The 17,700-nt window shown below is 35.3% G+C and overlaps 1 long non-coding RNA gene across 4 annotated transcripts in view; it reads right to left on the reverse strand.

Annotated features, from left to right (window-relative positions):
• LOC148007683 (uncharacterized) overlaps positions 1 to 17,700 on the reverse strand; it is a 107,036-nt gene that overhangs the window by 22,491 nt on the left and 66,845 nt on the right. For 2 of the 4 annotated variants that reach the window (XR_015646656.1, XR_015646648.1), the window contains 3 exons: positions 9,972 to 10,129; positions 3,667 to 3,784; positions 3,213 to 3,309 (listed from right to left, as the gene is read on the reverse strand). This is a non-coding gene — a long non-coding RNA (uncharacterized LOC148007683). The remainder of the gene's footprint in view (positions 1 to 3,212; positions 3,310 to 3,666; positions 3,785 to 9,971; positions 10,130 to 17,700) is intronic. The other 2 variants (XR_015646650.1, XR_015646651.1) reach the window with 2 other exon arrangements.

A 17,700-nucleotide genomic window follows, 5' to 3' on the forward strand; every position in this document is an offset into this window, starting at 1 on the left:
AGGTCTTGACAAAAATATATACAAGAATTCTTGGTGAAAAGTTGTGACTGAAAAGGATGATTCCTTAGAACCCCAGGGATGGACAGAAGTTGGAAGACTTCTGATCACAAACGTATTATTTATTATTAGTTGACAATATTTATTTCCTTAACTACCCTCTCTGATTTTGCAACCAAAATATTTTAGGAGTGTTCTGAATCAAGAATTTCTTAGTTCAGTTCATATATGAAGTCAAAGAAAGAAGTTCCACACTGGGACGTGGTGATTTGCAGGGCAATGGGAAAAGTATATTTTACCTAGGTCTTTACATATATATGATATCTAGTTCCATTTCTTTGGGGAGAAATTGTTGCTTTGCTATCCAAAAATAACATTTGTGTAGTATGTATGACTAGGGAAACATTATAAAAATCCAAGGACTGAAAGTGACTAAAGATTTAGTACAATTTAACAAAAAATATATTACAAGGCCTGAAGGTAACATACAAAAAGTGAAAATCATTACTACTAGGCTGCAAAAATTCAGAATTGTGGTATAAGATATATGATATATATATATATATATATATATATATATATATATATATATATATATATGATTTCAAGAAGAACTTGCTCACAGGAGCCTGGTATGGCTGTTCCCTGAGCGATTCTATCCGGACCTAAACAAAATAGATGCAGATATAGTCAATCAACAGACTGAGCCTTAGAAACACCATTGGAATACATATATATATATATATATATATATATATATATATATATATATATATATATATATATTTGTTTGTAAGAGAGGAAATAAATACTTTAGGAACAGAATTAATTTTATTCTACAAAAAACATAACCTATCAAAGATTAATAGAAAATTGGAGACAAAAATTCTTTAATATGGTAAGACAAGTTGAACTGATCATTTTTAATAGTTTAATAGTGTGTTAGAGGTTGAAGCCTTTTTAGTGTAATCATCCTAGAATGAGGCTTCAGTGGTTGCTTTAACAAGGAATTGATTTGTCCAATATGCGGATGTGAAAAAAAAAAACTTTTAAGAATAAACTATCCTCATGGTAGTTTTGAGGCAGACATGCATTCAGAGGCAAACAGGACCCACCATTTGTGCTGAATGTTCTTATATCATACAGTACATTTCCACATAGTACAGACCCAGTGTTCTGGCCTTACTGAAAACAAGTATATTTCTCGGCAGTGATCTGAGAGTACTAATGGATATAACTGTGGGAAGAATCTGGATCTGGGGCTGTCAAGAGCACTGCAACCTCCTTGGATTCTGAGGAAAATGACATGGTCATTCTTACATTGAAAGAATTTTTCAAGGAACTTGTCATTAATTTTTTAATTCATCATTCTATTCATTTACACTTCAAATGATATCCCTTTTACCTGTTATCCCTCCACAACGCCCCATCCCATTCCTTCTCTCCCCATTCCCTTTGCCTCTATGAACGTGCCTCTCTACCCATTCATCTACTCCTGCCTCATCACTCTAGCATCATCCTAGGTGGGGTCTTAGGAATCCAGAGAACCAAGGGCCTTTCCTCCTGTTGATATTAGATAAGGCCATCCTCTGCTACACATGAATCAAGAGCCACGTGGATCTCCAGGTATACTCTTTGGTTGGCTGTTTACTCTGTTAGCTCTGGCTGGTCTGTTTAAATCATATTGTTCTTTCAATGGGGTTGCAATCGCCTTCAGCTCCTTCAGTCCTTCCCCTAGCTATTCCATTGGAGTCTCCAAGGCTCAGTCTGATGATTGGTTGTATCTGTATCTATTTTGGTTAGGTGCTGATAGAACCACTCAGGGAACAGCCATACCAGGCTCCTGTCAGCAAGTGCTTCTTGAAATCAGCAGAAGGGTTGGGGTTTGGTGTCTGCAGAAGGAACAGATTCCTTGATAGGGCAGTCTCTGAATGGCCTTGCCTTCAGGTTCTATTCCAGTTGTGGGGCCCGTCTTTCCTTTTGTCAGGAACATTTCTGGATTAAAATTTTTGAGATTGGTGGGTGGCCCCATCCCTCAACTAGTGGTGGTGCCTATCTACTGCAGGTGGTATCTAGAGGTTCTATCTCCCTTTTTGGGGGTACTTTTGCTAAAGTCATCCCTGTTTGGTCCTAGGAGCCTCTTGTTTCCCTGGCGACTGGGAATTTTTAGGAGATACCACCAGTTCTGCAGTCCCCAATGTTAATTGTTTCTATTCACTTTCCTGATTTTCTGTATTTTTCTTCTATCACTTCCAATATCTGATCTTGTCCTGTCTTTTCCCCTCTCCCTCCTCTCTTCCTTCCAGGTCCCTCCCTTCCTCTATCTCCTGTGATTATTTTGTTCTCACTTCTATGTAGGATTTATACATCCACATTTTGGTCTTCTGTCTTCTTAACCCAGATATCACTCAACACTGTGTCCACACACAATTGAATGAATAATGAAAATATGGTACATTAACTCCATGAAATGTAACTCACTTCTTGAAATAATAAAATCATGGAACTCTTACTTAAGTGAATAGAACTATGAAAAAGTCATCCTGAGTGAGAAAAATCATCCTGAGTGAGGTACTCAGAACCCCAAAGAAAAATTTAGGATGTTATCACTTAAAATTGCTTCTTAGGTTTTGTTATTTTTGTCTTATTTTTTTTTCAGATTTGAGGACTGAACCCAGGGCCTTGCCTAGCAAATGCTCTACCACTGAGCTAAATCCCCAACCCCTAGGTTTTAATCATTACAATTGCATGTAAGAATCCTTAAATCCTCAGTGTAAAGATATAGAGTGGGGAAATAGAAATTATAGAAGGTTTTCCTGAATAAATAAAACATAATTAAATCTGGAGACATGTGGTGTAATGTGGTAGTTGAATGAGAATATTAAATGCAGAAGTGGAGGAAAGTGGGGTAAGGGACACCAGAATCTGTGGACTATCTGAAGAATGTTATAGAAAAATACTACAGTAGAGGCTCCTTAATATATACTATGTTAAAGGAATATTCTTAAAACACATCATAAAATAATGGGGAGAGTACAACCTAACTGCCATCTCTCCCTAGCAAAGTCATTCCAGTGTCATGTATGGGTTACATCTATTTGAGTTTTGATGACTGAGATCACACAGAAGCTCCCAAACAACTTACATTCCTACCCACATCATTGGTTGCTTTAGAAAAACTGATGACAGAACCATATTGATGGAACAACACTTACCTATCTCATTGAACATGAAGAAGTTAACCTGGTGACTAACTGGAGTATTCACCCCTTCCAGATAGTGTTCATGGATTGGAAAATTTATTCATACTTCCTGAGGAGAAAAGGAAAGGTGAACATAGCTGAAATCTTTCAATTTACAATGGTGGACTAGCTACAGTGTACACGAGTGCAATAGTTGTACAAATGTGATGAGAGTAACAATTACATGAAAGGATTTAATGCCCAGTCCATGAGACACATTCCTGACATACCTCATATGTCCAAGAAAAGAGAAATAATAGATTGTGGACCAAGGGGCATATGAAACACCATTTTTTCTGCAAAAGCAATATACCAATTTAAAGAATCCTAAAGATATTCTGTTATTCCCTTTAATAAGTATATTACTCAGCCATGATCACAGAAGCTGCAATCTGTTGTTGGTGGAAACAAAGGCAGAGACACATACCTGAACACTGTGTAGAGATTAAGAGAAATTTGGTAACTCAGTTGTAAATGCAAATTCTCTATTAATACTCTCCCTTCATCTCTCATGAATCTTTTTCTTGGGAGAAAACTGAGAGCACCTGGGAATGGGAAGAATGTAACAAAGAACCAATGTCTTTCAGATGTAACAGACGTGACTAACTCACATATGATCTCACATAGAACATGACAGCATGATATGGTTTCCATAGAGTAAAGTGAATTGACTCCCACTATTGAGGGAAATAAATAAACATGATCTGCCATCTCTAACCATGAAGCTATTTCCAATATAGAAAGGTTCCTAAAGGAGAAATTATTTTAATATGGTGGAATCTAATTGATTATAGAAATTGCACTTATGGAAGGTTTTTTCAAAGCAGTAGACAGGCAAATCATATGAACTCAAATGTATTTTGACAATAATTTTATGAATCCTAATGCTGTATCTCTCAACATATAAAAGCAGATATAATTGAACAAAAGAGAAAATTGGAAAGAGCCTCAGTTCGCTCCAGGAGATTTCATCATAAGGTCATGAGGTATACACAATAAACATTCTTTGCTAGACACAGAGGATTCATCCGTGTGCTACTCAGGAATGTTTCCATGGTGGTTATCTTTCATAATGCTCTAAAACACTATTCAGGCTCCATTAAGAAAAAAATAATGCTTTTCTTATCCATTAATAATCCTTATATGCTAAAATAATGAATGGCCAGGTAAAATGCATTAGCATCTAAAATGTACAAAGTATTTTGTGCTTAACCAACCACATTATTAATTAGAAGTGAGGCCAGTTCTACAGGACAGAATTTATGAATGATAGTACAAACATGATCAATAAACTCAGCTAGGGAATTTAAAGACCCTAGCAGAGAACACACTGACATTGTTTTTCTAAATCTCCATTTTGTCAAATTCCTTTTTAAATATTTCTGCTATGTCCTTTGGTATGTGTTGCTGATTATTTCCATAGAGAACACTTTCATTACTAATGTTTTGTTGGCACAATGATACATAATTACATAATGTCTATGAATAAGCAACAGTCAGTACTCAAGATAGTTGGGGATTCTAAAAGTCCCCAGATGGGTAAAAGCTAGAGGACTGGAACAAATGCTATGGGATGTCTCTATAAATGGCATGGCTGTTGTAACATGGCCTCCTAAAGTTAGGGTTACATGTGTGCCCCTCAAAAGAATGAGCAAATATTCAAGAAAGAAAGAAGGAGGGCTTCTCAATATTCCAACTCTATATGCACACATCCTTACTGATATAGATGGCTACCAGAGTAGCAAGTTTCCTGTTTCCTTAGAAATGTGGTCACTGGGAAGGATAAACAGAACATATTTCAGAAAAATAAAACAACATACAACAAAATCAGGGGGAGCATCCTGCTAAATGGTGATAAACTCAAAACATTTTTATTAAAATCAAGAACAAGAAAAGGAAGTTTATTCTTCCTGTCTTATTCAGCATAGTATTAGGAGATTCCTTTGAATATGATATGATTTTATGCATAAAAGTTCCTAAATGTGGCGTCAGGAACCTGACAATTCTGATAATTACATTAAGCAATGTAGCAGTATAAAAATTATGAAAATTCATGTCCTAAAATAACAAATACTTTGAATAACAAGCTATAGAAACAATATCATTTAAAAAACATTATGTATCATATTGTGATATAATATATGTCATATACCATGTTATATAAAATATTACATATATATTACATATGTATATATTTGATTACCAATGATATTCATCACACAAATTAAAAAATAGTGTTGTAAAATTAGATAGAGACAAAAAAAATTCCCTGTAAAATAAACTTGAATAATGAACAAAGTTCAGGTGGTATCTGCATGGCAGATTTCAAATTATTCTATAACATAGCTGAAGTAACAAAACTGTAATGAATGTTGCCACTCTGTTATTTCTGTATTAATTAACACCTCTTTAGAAGCAAGAATCTTAGCCAACCGTCAGACTGCTGTTTACTTGGATCAACATAGTCTTGAATTAAAGATTTTTTAAATCTTAAACACAAACAACATTTTGAAATAAAAAAAATACAATGAGTAAAAGAATAGAATAAGCCTCTGAGGAAATCTGTGTCTCAAAGCCTATTATTAGTCTGCATTGTTTCCTCTGTACACATCTGAGAGGATTCCATTTAGTGTTTTTAAGGCATACTTGAGTGTGTTAACAGTTGGGTCTCTGATTCTTGTGTCTGCTCATTTTCCTTCTGTTGGATTGCCTTGTCCACCTTCAAAATGTTCTTACTATATCTTATTATATTTCATTTTGTTTATGTTTGGTTGTTATCCCTTGAGTGTTCTTTTCCTCATGAGAGACAGAAAGGGAAGTGATCTGGAAGGGAGGGGAGGTGGTTAGAAACTGGGAAGGGTTAAAAAAAGGAAAAATGTAATCATGATATAAATAAAATAAATAAGAATGGAAATGAAAAACTGGACAAAAATCAATTTTCAATTAAAATACACCATTTTATAAAGAAAAACAAAATATGATTCCAAAAAAGACCAGAAATAATTCAAACAGAAACAAAAGCAACAACACACCCTTGTGGATTTATCCGATGGAGGATGGCCAAACTCCCCAACAAACAAACCACCCAAAAAAAAAAAAAAAAAAAAAACCAAAACCCAAATGTGCATTCTATTTTGCATATCTTATAAAATTCATGCATATCAGATCAGAGGATGAAAGCAAAGTATAGACTACATATCCAAAGAAAGTTATTTCCAATCCACCAGTTTATTGTTGAATCTGGGCAAAATTAAAAAGACACTAATGCATTGTCAAAACATTGAAATTGGATCACCTTATGTGATCACAGAAGAAAATGGTTTATCGTTCTGTACTGCTTCATGCATTGTATGTCATGTGAGTATGTTTGTAAGTGTTTTTGTGCATGTATATTTATATATACATACATACATACATAAATATATATATATATTTATATATGTATATGTTTCCACATGCCTGCCGTTCACACACCCAACTTCACTCTGCCCACTACTCTTTCTTACAGCCATTCTGAAACACTTATCCTTTATTGGAACTATCATAACATCAAAACTCTTTCTTACCTGATACCACTAACTATTCAGAAACTGGAGGTGTAATCCACGTGATCTATTGTGTGCTTTCCCTCTGATGATAATCTGTATGTTAACTCTCAAGTGTTTTTTATTCCTTCAAATCTTTCAGTCTATGGCAGATACCCAGATACCACTGCAACTTCATTTATGGATGTAATTTTTATGCAAAATCCATTTACGAACTTAAATTCCTTTATATTTTTCTGACTGCCATTACTCCCACACACCAATAATCCACAATACTCTCAGCTCTTTGAAATGCTAATATTCACCCTGTAAGAGAACTGATCTGAAGTGACAGGGCAGACTGACAGCTCAAGGGGAGGGGCACTGCAGCAAACACAACACAGGACAGGACAAAGGAAGCCAGGTCCTGCTCTGATAGGTTTCTGATCTGACATTTCAGAGTCAAAGGCTTGAGATGTATAGAATAATCTTCTTTTACAATGAATTTGCCATATTTAGTGTGAAGAAATCACCTCTATGAAACAAATTATGGGGATATGAGAGAGCTGACCTTGTTTGCTACATTGCCTTGCTGACCAGTCCTAGGGTGCTTTGACAGGCATCTTTGTCTGCCTCTTCTCTGAACAGGACCTGCTGCATGACTTAAGTAATCACACTGTAACCCGCCCCTGTTCTGTGCTAGTGAGCTAGCATAACCCTCCAATCACGCATGTGTGCATGGTTGCCAGGCTGCAGTGATTCAAAATCTTTTCGAAAGCTAATGACACAAGGCAGGCAGATGTGATCTTTAAGCTGTACTATTGCTAGAATGAAAGTGCTGGGTCTTCAAAAACCCCTGTATAAATTGGTCAGGGATAAATTCAAGGTGCTTTTTGGGCAATGATGCCTACAGGATATTGAATTATATTCACATTTAGATCTCTATACAAAGGAAAGAAAGAGTGCTTAGAAAAATGTAACAAAATTAGAGAATGTACGAAACCACTAGATACTTGTAATATCAGGAGAAATCACTAAAGAATAAAAGATGCTACTTTAATAATATTCTGCATTAGTCAGATTTAGCTTGATTAGTTGGATTTTTAAAGGATCTGATGTGCTCATGTAAATGAAGCACTTGCCATTAACATAACGTTTGTTATTTACTAAAAGCATTGGTTTGTGATTCAATGATGATTTTTTCTTCTGTTTTAAAAATTGTTACTTTGATATATTTACTTTTTTGTTTGATTTTCTTTTAAATAGGTGCTTACTTGTTCAATTTAGCTGGAATGGAAATTCACTTGATGACAGGGCTGTCTTTTAACTCAGAGATTTATTGACTTCCCGACTTGTAAGTGCTACATGTAAACTCGCATGTAACCACAGTTAGCTAGATTTTTAATGTTAATTATGTGTACATATATACATTCTCTCTGTCTCTATCACTGAGATTCTGTCTCTCTACTTTTAAGCCCGAACTTGTGTCTGTGTGGGTGTGTCTTTCTCTGTCTGTCTGTCTGTCTGTCTGTCTGTCTCTCTCTCTCTCTCTCTGCTCTGTCTCTGACTCTGTCTCTGTCTTTGTCTCTCTGTGTCTCTCTGTCTGTCTCTCTCTTTCTCTCTCTCTGTGTGTTTGCATATGTGTAGAGGTATTAATTGCAAAAGGCTGTATTTGTCTCAAGATATGCAGTTACATGTAATTTGAGATTCCTGACATGAGTTCTGAGAAATAATTTTGCAGTGCAGTATTACTTTTTATAAGCAGAAGCACCACTCAACATCACTATGCAACTTTAAACCTTGGTGATTCTGATGACCAATGAATATGAAAATGGAGTACAAACAAAAATGTAGAGTAGCTCCTGAATGTTAATGATTGTACAATCATTTGTGTACAATCATTTATGTTTCAATAAAGGTAAATTATATTGACTTAATAATATCCTTTTCTGCAAGACAAAGTGTACCTGGGAAAGAGAAATGCATCAGGAATTACAGAATGTGCTTCGAATTTGGACAAATAGCCCTGTGTGCTACAATCAAGGAAGGAAAACATTTGCAAAAACAACAAGGTGACTTTGAATGCATACGGAATACTCAGCTTCCTATTCTATAGCATTACTTTCAGAAGCTATCCCTGTGTGGCGAACTTTACTTCAATATAGGACTGAGCAGATAAGGATGGCAATATATTAATACATATCATATTGAGAGAAGGAATGACCACTCTTAAACAGGCTGGGCTACTGCAGATCAGACCCTCTGAATCTTCTGTCAATGCTGGAGATGTTTAAAACTTGCTGCAAAGATTATTCTGCAATCTTGATTTTAAAGATACCTTTCAAAGATTGATTCCTAATATTAAAAATCCTGTGAAATTACAATGCCGTAGTATTGTATTTATCAAAATTGTCAGAGGATACTTGGTAACAAGTACACAATTATAGCAATTTCCTATATAGAGAGGCAATGTTTGCATCAATAGCTTTTTTTTTCTGGACAGGATGATGCTGTGCAGAATAGACTGGATTTAAAATACAGTGCTCCATCTTAATCTGCCAACTATTTGGTTAAAATAATGGTTTTTATGTAAACGATAATGTATGGTTTTCTAAACAAGAAAATGAATCCTAAATGTTTTTGCATTTTATACATGTACTGTGTGTCAATGTGTGATCAGGACACTGAAAACACTGAAAGAAATCCCTGTGTTTTATCCTATTATTGTTGGTTTGTTTGTTTGTTTTTACTGGATTTTTTTATTTCTATTTCAAATGTTATTCACATTCCCGGTTTCCTAGACATAAGCCCACTATCCCATCTTCCTTCCTTTCTTCTCTAAGGGTGTTCTCATCTCCATCAAGCCCCTCCTGCCTTCCCCCCCAACATTCCCCTACATTGAGAGTCCAACATTGGCAGGACCAAGGGCTTCCCCTTCCACTGGTGGCCCAACAAGTCTATTCTCTGCTACCTATGCAGTTGCAGCCCTGGGTCAGTCCATGTATAGTCTTTAAGTTGTGGTGTAGTCCCTGGGAGCTCTGGTTTTTGCCATGGTTGTTCATATGGCGTTCCAAGCCTCTTAAGTTCTTTCAGTCCTTTATTTCCTCCAATGGGGGTCCTTCATTTGCTGCTTCAAACTCTGCCTCCATATCCCCACCTATGAATATTCTTGTTTCCCCTTTTATGAAGGAGTGAAGAAGAAACTCACATTTTATGAGCTTTTCGTTTTCTCTGATTAGTGGAGTCCTCCTTTTATCCTCTTCCTCCTTTTTCTCCTCTGATTCCTCCTCCTTTTCTCCTTTATTTTATTTCTAGTTTTGTTCATATTCTGTTTAATTTTTGGAATTTGTGAGACAGTGTCACATTCTGTAGAGTAAGTTGGGCAAAAGTATGAAGTAAATATTTTGCTTCTATTTCTTAAATGATATGATTAATATGTAAGTCAATATATCTTGAATGCTTTAATTTGATTTGTAAATGTGAATTTGACTTTGATCATTAATAACTTTTAGATTTTTTTGTTTTGTGAAAAAGTCCAGTCATGTTGGCACATGCCCTTATATCTAACAATTTAGAGTCATAGGACGAGAGTCTACTATGAGTATACTTACAGCCAGAATTACATTTTAGAATTTGTAACAAAAACAAAAATATATTAATAAAATTCAAATTGTAGTATAGTAGCAAAAAATTATTTCTTCTCTTTCTGTATTTCTAGTGATAAGCAGCAGGTTGCTGAATTAGCAGTTTATATCTCAAACCTCAGAGAAGAAGCAGAGAGACTTCTCTCAAAACCTTCCACAAACAATCATCAACTAGGAGTCAACTGTTTAAAAATTAGAAACTAATCGTCGACACCTCATTGAAACCACTGCATTCTACTCTTTGTCACCACAGACTTACAGTCAATTTATAATAAAAGTATACTATACAAATTTAAAAGACGCCATTATTTTTCATAGAATGAACTCTGTTTAAAACCTTAAAGTGTCGCTGAGCCTCAAGTCAATACTTTCAATGTTACCCCTGTAAAATGAAAATATAGTTACATATTTTTAGCATACAAGCACATAAAGCATATATCACTTTTTCTCTAAAATGATTTCCCGCTCTTCTGATTAATGGTTAGGATGACCTTCAGCATCATATTATTGTGTCCCTACCTCCTGGCTGCTGTTTTTCCTTGTGTGTATAGTATATCTGCATTTGTGATGAAGGTCAAATTCAAATCTGTTTATGTCAGGCAAATATTTTACCAAAGGTTGAATATCAAACATATCTGTCCTTGGAATTAAAAACGCAACAGCATTTCCATTTTCAAGTATTTCACAATCCAAATTCTCTATAAAACTCTAACATCTCATTTTGAAAAGGGGGCTCCTTTAAAAATGTACTTTCTTACCTCCAGAGAGAAGAAGCAATCAATTATGTGAACAGAGCAAAATCAAACCACAATCGTGTTAATACCTCTACATCTTATTGCCTGTGATCCACTTACTATTTTCTGGTATATTTGAAAGGGTCTGAGCAACATCATCATCATCAACAACAACAACAACAACAACCTCATTGTGAGTTATCCAGAACCTCAAAGACAAATACAGAATGTATCTGCTTATATTTTGATATTTTAAGCCCTGACAATGGCATACAAGAATTAGGCAGGAGGAAAGGATTTTATGAGGGTACAGAAACAATATAAATAATTATGGGGCATATTTGGGGGATACATTGGAATGTAGCAAATAAATGGAGATGGGGGAATGAAAAGGAGAGAGTGGAATAGTAAGAGGGTAAGCTATAAGTAGGAGTCAGATCAGTTCTTAATATATAACATAAATAAAAAATAAAGGATATTTAAAAAATTGGAGAGAATGACAGAACTAGACATCTCTTCCCACCAAATGAAATCTCCGACCCCATGTATTGGCTCTATCTACTATATTTTTTGGCCAATGTGTCCTCATTGTAATACTCCAATCACTTCAAGCTATTGCCTAAGGTACTGATTGCTGCATAAGGCTGATGATGGCTCTATTGTTGAAGACAACACCTACATTTCTTTTGAACATAGAGAAGACAAACAGGTGCCTAACTAAATCATTTACCTTTTGAATAGTGTTGCTGGTACTGAAATGTGTTTGGCAGGGTTATTGAGGGAAAACTTAAACACCAACCCACCTCTATACTATTTGACCTACCACACTCAGCTGCGTACAGGATACAATGCTACAATTGTGGCACCTTGAAGGGAGTAAGCAACCACTATATGACTGGATTTGAGACATGCAGAGTGAGATAGAACACATTTCTACCATTGTTCTCATGACAAAATACTGGGGTTTCAGGCTTAAAGCAGGTATTATTGTCTGCTATGCAAATGTAGATGCAAAATGATTCCTAACAATATTCTGTTATGCCCATATATCAGTATATTGCTCTATTGTCATCACAAAAGCTAGCATATATAATAGATGGGGACAGTTACAGAGAAATATATCTGAACAATATACAAAGTGAAAGACCTTGGATCATACTCTCATAAATGAGTCATTACCAGCTAATCTCTTCCTTCATGGCTCAGGAAAGATTTTTAGAATTCATGGTAGAATTATTGTAAGGCACAGTGGTACTGGGAGGAATGCAAGCAAATGATCAATAATGTCCAGATACAAAAGCACTTATATACATATATACTTATATAAACCAGGAAGCCATGCAAAGGAAATGCACAGGTTTTGCAGGTCAAATTATTTGGTGTCCAACCACTAATATCTGAATCTGAATATGATCTACCTCACTAAGAAGCTCTCTCATTGTGACATAATTTCTAATATCAAAAGTGCTTTTGTCCAGTACAGTTTCATGGGAATAGAACCTACAATCAAGCAGGTACTTCATTATACCTTACATAAATCAATGGTAGTTTTCAATTTTTTTATTCATAATATATTATATTTTTGACCATGCTGGTAATTTCCCATATATTTTGACTCCCAATTTAATATTTTCTTCGACTTTCTCTGTAAGTATGTATCTCCGTGTGTCTATGTGCTTCTTGTGTTTTATCATTTTTGATTCCACTGGTCGTTTGTTCTGTTTTAGTCAGGTTAGTTTTTTCTTTTTATATTTTCCAAGGGGTGGGGTGAGAACATGAGGAAATAGGTCATTTTCCAGATGGAAAGAATCAGGGAGGATGAAATAATGAGGCGGGATATATTGTCAGAAAAAATCAATTTTCAAAAATTATTAATTCAAAAACTGATACAGATTGATATTATTTCATCTTCATGTATTAACATTTAATTAAGCAAGTCTTCAGAGGATAAGTTTCTTTCTATTGGTCAGAGGAAAACTTGTGCAAGTCAATCCTCTATTTCTACTCTGATGCCTTCCTGGATAGAACTCTGTTTTAATTGGAGTTCATTTTACATATTCTTTCAACTCACTGGTGAATCAAATTATTTCTTTCACTGAAACAGTGAAGTTCCAACCCAGGAACTGCCATATCCTGGGCATACATCCTAGACTGAGCAACGCCCCTATGTCTCAATGGTTTAGAAAAGAATGAATATCTTTTCATTTGATTTGTTCTGTCCTTTTTTTCGAGCATGCAATATAAAGTTACTGAAAAATATTTTACTATAATTATGTCTCAGATAAAGTAGTTATTTGTTTATTTATGTCATTTAAACTCACTTCTTTTGCTGATTTGTGATGCATCCTCCCAAACTGTAGCCTAGGGTTCCTTCTCACTAGTTTAATCCAAAGTGTACTCAGACGGGTAGTCCCAGTTCATCTCTCTCACTGTGGAATTACAGGTTACAGCATGGTACCTTCCGTCTACATTTTCATATTTGAAAAATTCAGTCCCTAAAAGAATTGAACTTCAAAGGTAAATGAATGGAACTAGAAAACATCATACTGAATGAAGTTTCCAGACCACCAAGACAAGTATATTATATATTTGCTTATATGTGGACATTAGCTGTTAAGTCAATGAACCAATGTACAATCTACAGAAGCAGAGAAATTGTTTTTAGAGTTTGGGACTAGGAGTAATAGATAGGTCTCCTTAGGAAAGTGAACTAGAATAGATCAATATGCATGGTATGGGGCTTGAAAAGGGAGGGAAGAAGTAGTGATAATTAGTGAAGACGTGAGTAGAGGAAGGGATATGGAGATAAATAAAATTAAGAGACATCCTATGGTTACTGTGTTAACAAACAGCAAATGCTTTATGAATATATGCATATGGATGCAGTTTAAAAGATTTCTTTTTTTTTTTTGGTTCTTTTTTTTTTTTTTCGGAGCTGGGGACCGAACCCAGGGCCTTGCGCTTCCTAAGCAAGCGCTCTACCACTGAGCTAAATCCCCAACCCCCTAAAAGATTTCTTTTAACATTATGTTTCTGGAATCAGAAGTTTTGATTATTTACTATAGGTTAGGTAGAAATGCTATGAATTTGTGCATATCCTAGTTAGTGAGATGATAATTCTGAACATGCATATAACTGTATTCCTGAAGGCATAATATTATAAAGTCACATGCACCCAACTGTTACTGTATGTGGGACAGGGAAAAGGGTAAAGGATAATGAACGAATGTGGAGTGGCACTTTGAGATACTGATGTTCAGTAATTAACTGAATATTGTTGATAGAATCCAATTCACCAAGATCTGTCTGTCTGTCTGTCTATCTATCTATCTATCTATCTATCTATCTATCTATCTATCTAACTATGATCATTCTAACTACCTACTTACCTACATATCTACCTACTTATCTATATTTTATTATTATGGATATAATAAAAATATGCCATCAGCAACACTTCATGCATGTATTTCCGCATTATATTTGTGTGTGTGTGTGTGTGTGTGTGTGTGTGTGTGTGTGTGTGTGTGAATTTCTTAGTATGGCTTGATCATATTCACATTTCCTTCCATTTCTTCCAGATGAAATCCTTCCCTGCCCATCTAGTTTTGTATCTTTTTCAGAAACAATTTATACTGCAGTATATATAGCTGTGATTCAACCTACTTTTACATTAACAGGGCTGGAAAAATTACCTACTAATGCAAAAGTGTTATGAGGGACACGAAAATAACCAGCCTACATTCTGGCTGGATTTAAGGCTTGTTCCTCAAATTGAAATGTATAAATTTTCTTGCTATCCGAATCAAAATCCTGTAGCCAAATATAACATAGGCCTGAAGGGAAAGCAAATGTTATTACTCTGATAAAAGAACATAGTATTAATCTAAGTCCTAATGACTTATCCTTAGACCCATAACTTACTGTATTTTTCAACCCTCTTGAGAGAAGATTCTTCTGCTAGAACATCATGCCTAACATAAAGATCAATAGCTGTTCAAGATGCATGGAGTAAGAGAATGCTCAATTCCAGTCACAAAGTAAAATGTCTATATCATGTTTCTCTCCCAGGGTTCAGGATTCATTGTGGAAGAAAGGCTTGTAGAGTTATGAGTATTATAGACAGTATAGAACTAAAGTCAGCTTTCGTAAATGTTGTGACTACTGCTGACAACTACACACTGACTTCAGTGTAAGATACACAGAGATTTATTCTCTCTTTCTCTGTCTCTCTGTCTCTCTCTCTCTCTCTCTCTGTGTGTGTGTGTGTGTGTGTGTGTGTGTGTGTGTGTGTGTGTGTGTGTGTGTATGTGTGTGACATGACCACATATAAAGGTAACAGGAAAATTTGGAGAGTCAGCTCACTACATGTGCATGTATATGTATTTTAGAGAGAAAACTCAAATTGCCAGGCTTAAACAGCAATCACCTTTATCTAAATTGCCAGGGTCTTAGGATGCCTAGACAGGCCTCACCTGCCTAGAAGAGGAGGGGGAGAATAGGGGAAAGGTTGTTGGAATGGTGGTGACATGGGAGGGGACAGCAAGCAGAAAGTAAAGGGAAGAAATAAAATATAAATTTAAATTTTAAAAAGTTAAAAATGATTTTCACATACATATGTTCTAGTGGTAATAGATATATAAGTAAGGAGACTCACAATATAATAGGTCTGTATTTCATTGGAGGGGAGTTTTTACAAAACAATGGTATAAATATGAAGGGAAACTAGTGACTGACTAAGTGTCTTACTAAGGGTTTTACTTCTGTGAACTGAAACCAAGAACAAGACAGCACTAATAAAGATCACATTGAATTGGGGCTGGCTTATAGGTTCAGCGGTTCAGTCTATTATCTTTAAGGTAGAAGCCTGGCAGTGTCAAGGCAGACATGGGCATTCAAGGGTTGAGAGTTACACCTATATTATAATGGCATCAAGCAGAAGATTGGATTCCAGATAGCTAAGATGTGGGTATTGAACTCCACACACACAGTGACACACTTACTCCAACAAAGCTACATCTCCTAACATTGCCATTCCCTGGGCCAAGCATAAACAAACCACTGAATAAATGGTGATGGTAGTAGAAGCTGTGATTTGAGGAATGAATGTGAGCAAGGGTAAATATCCCTAAAGTCGTTTTGAAAAAAGCATATGGAAGCAAACTTCTGTAAGAAACATTTTCCAAATAAGGTTAACTAGTAATAAGACAATGTTTTCTCGACAGGACACTATAGCCAGACAAGTACATTGTCCAGTGCCAGATTGGGTTGTCTACTTTTAATTCACTTTTCAGAGATTTCCCATACAGTCCATCCCATTAAAAACCTTCTTGGTTATTATACAGGATTTTAAAGTAGGACCCTATTGCTGAAGTAAGCACACGGTTAAGTCAAAGAACAGAGATAAATTTATCTAGCATTGCCCAATAAGCTTGATTCTACTGTGTATCTTAGAGAATAGTTTTCACAATACCAGAATATATGAAGCAGGCTACTGAAGGTGAAATGAAATCACTACTTTGTCAAGCTTGGATATACTCCCTGCCAATGAATACTTCCAATACAGTGATGAATTGCCTATCATGAGAATAACCAACATTTTTAGTTGGATTTGAGTCCCACAATGAATTCTAAAATTGGCACAGTTTTCCGTAGTAGGATCCTGCACCTACACAGTGCATTCATACTACTTGCACATCGACTACTATTATCGTGCTAAGTCTTACTGATTTAAATCAACCCATAACTCATAACCATACCAATAAATAAGTGTTCCCATGAAAAATATTCAGAGACTAGAAAACCACACATACACAAGGATAAATGAGTAGGCATAATTTATTTCTTAAATAGGAAGGCAGTGATTCTTGTTTATATAGTATAAGTTAATATATGCAATTTTCAGAGTTAGCACATGTAGAATATTCTGAGTAAAAATATGTGGCACAATAATAATGATATATGCAAAATTATTGATAGATTCCATAAACCCATGTGGATGGTGCTTTCCATGTATTCGTGATCATTAAATAATTAAAACAGTGCATTCAGACGAAGGTACCATCATGATAGACATTATTGCTTTTGTGAGTTGAAATGGGGACAGGATAACAGTAAAGGCAATGGTAGTAATGCATCATGATTCCAAATTGCCTACACCAATATACTATGTGAATTTTATGATTTTTCCCTTCACCATTTGTGGATGTTCTTTTAAAAAAAAGGGAGGTAAAATATTGAAATGCATAAAATAATAGAGAAAAAAAGGTAATATTGGAATTGATAAATTTGTTGTGCTGCAGTTCCTTTGTAAAAAGTCTGAAATACGAAGATTATGACCTTAGGTTTTATATAAATTCCAGTTTAATCTATGAGTTACTTTCTTACTACAGACCAGTCTTAGGAAATAAGTGCTCCAAATTGGAATTTTATAAACAATGCTTTATCATCCACTTGTGGTATATGGGTGATTTTGGAAGCAGCTTTATAGTATGGAGAATCATTTCTCTGAGGAAAATGAAACTGTGAGAGAACTGAGGTTGAAAATGTAAGAGGACTA

Source organism: Rattus norvegicus, chromosome 1, assembly GCF_021556685.1.
Source record: "Rattus norvegicus strain SHRSP/BbbUtx chromosome 1, alternate assembly SHRSP_T2T, whole genome shotgun sequence".
Classification (NCBI taxonomy): Eukaryota; Metazoa; Chordata; class Mammalia; order Rodentia; family Muridae; genus Rattus; species Rattus norvegicus.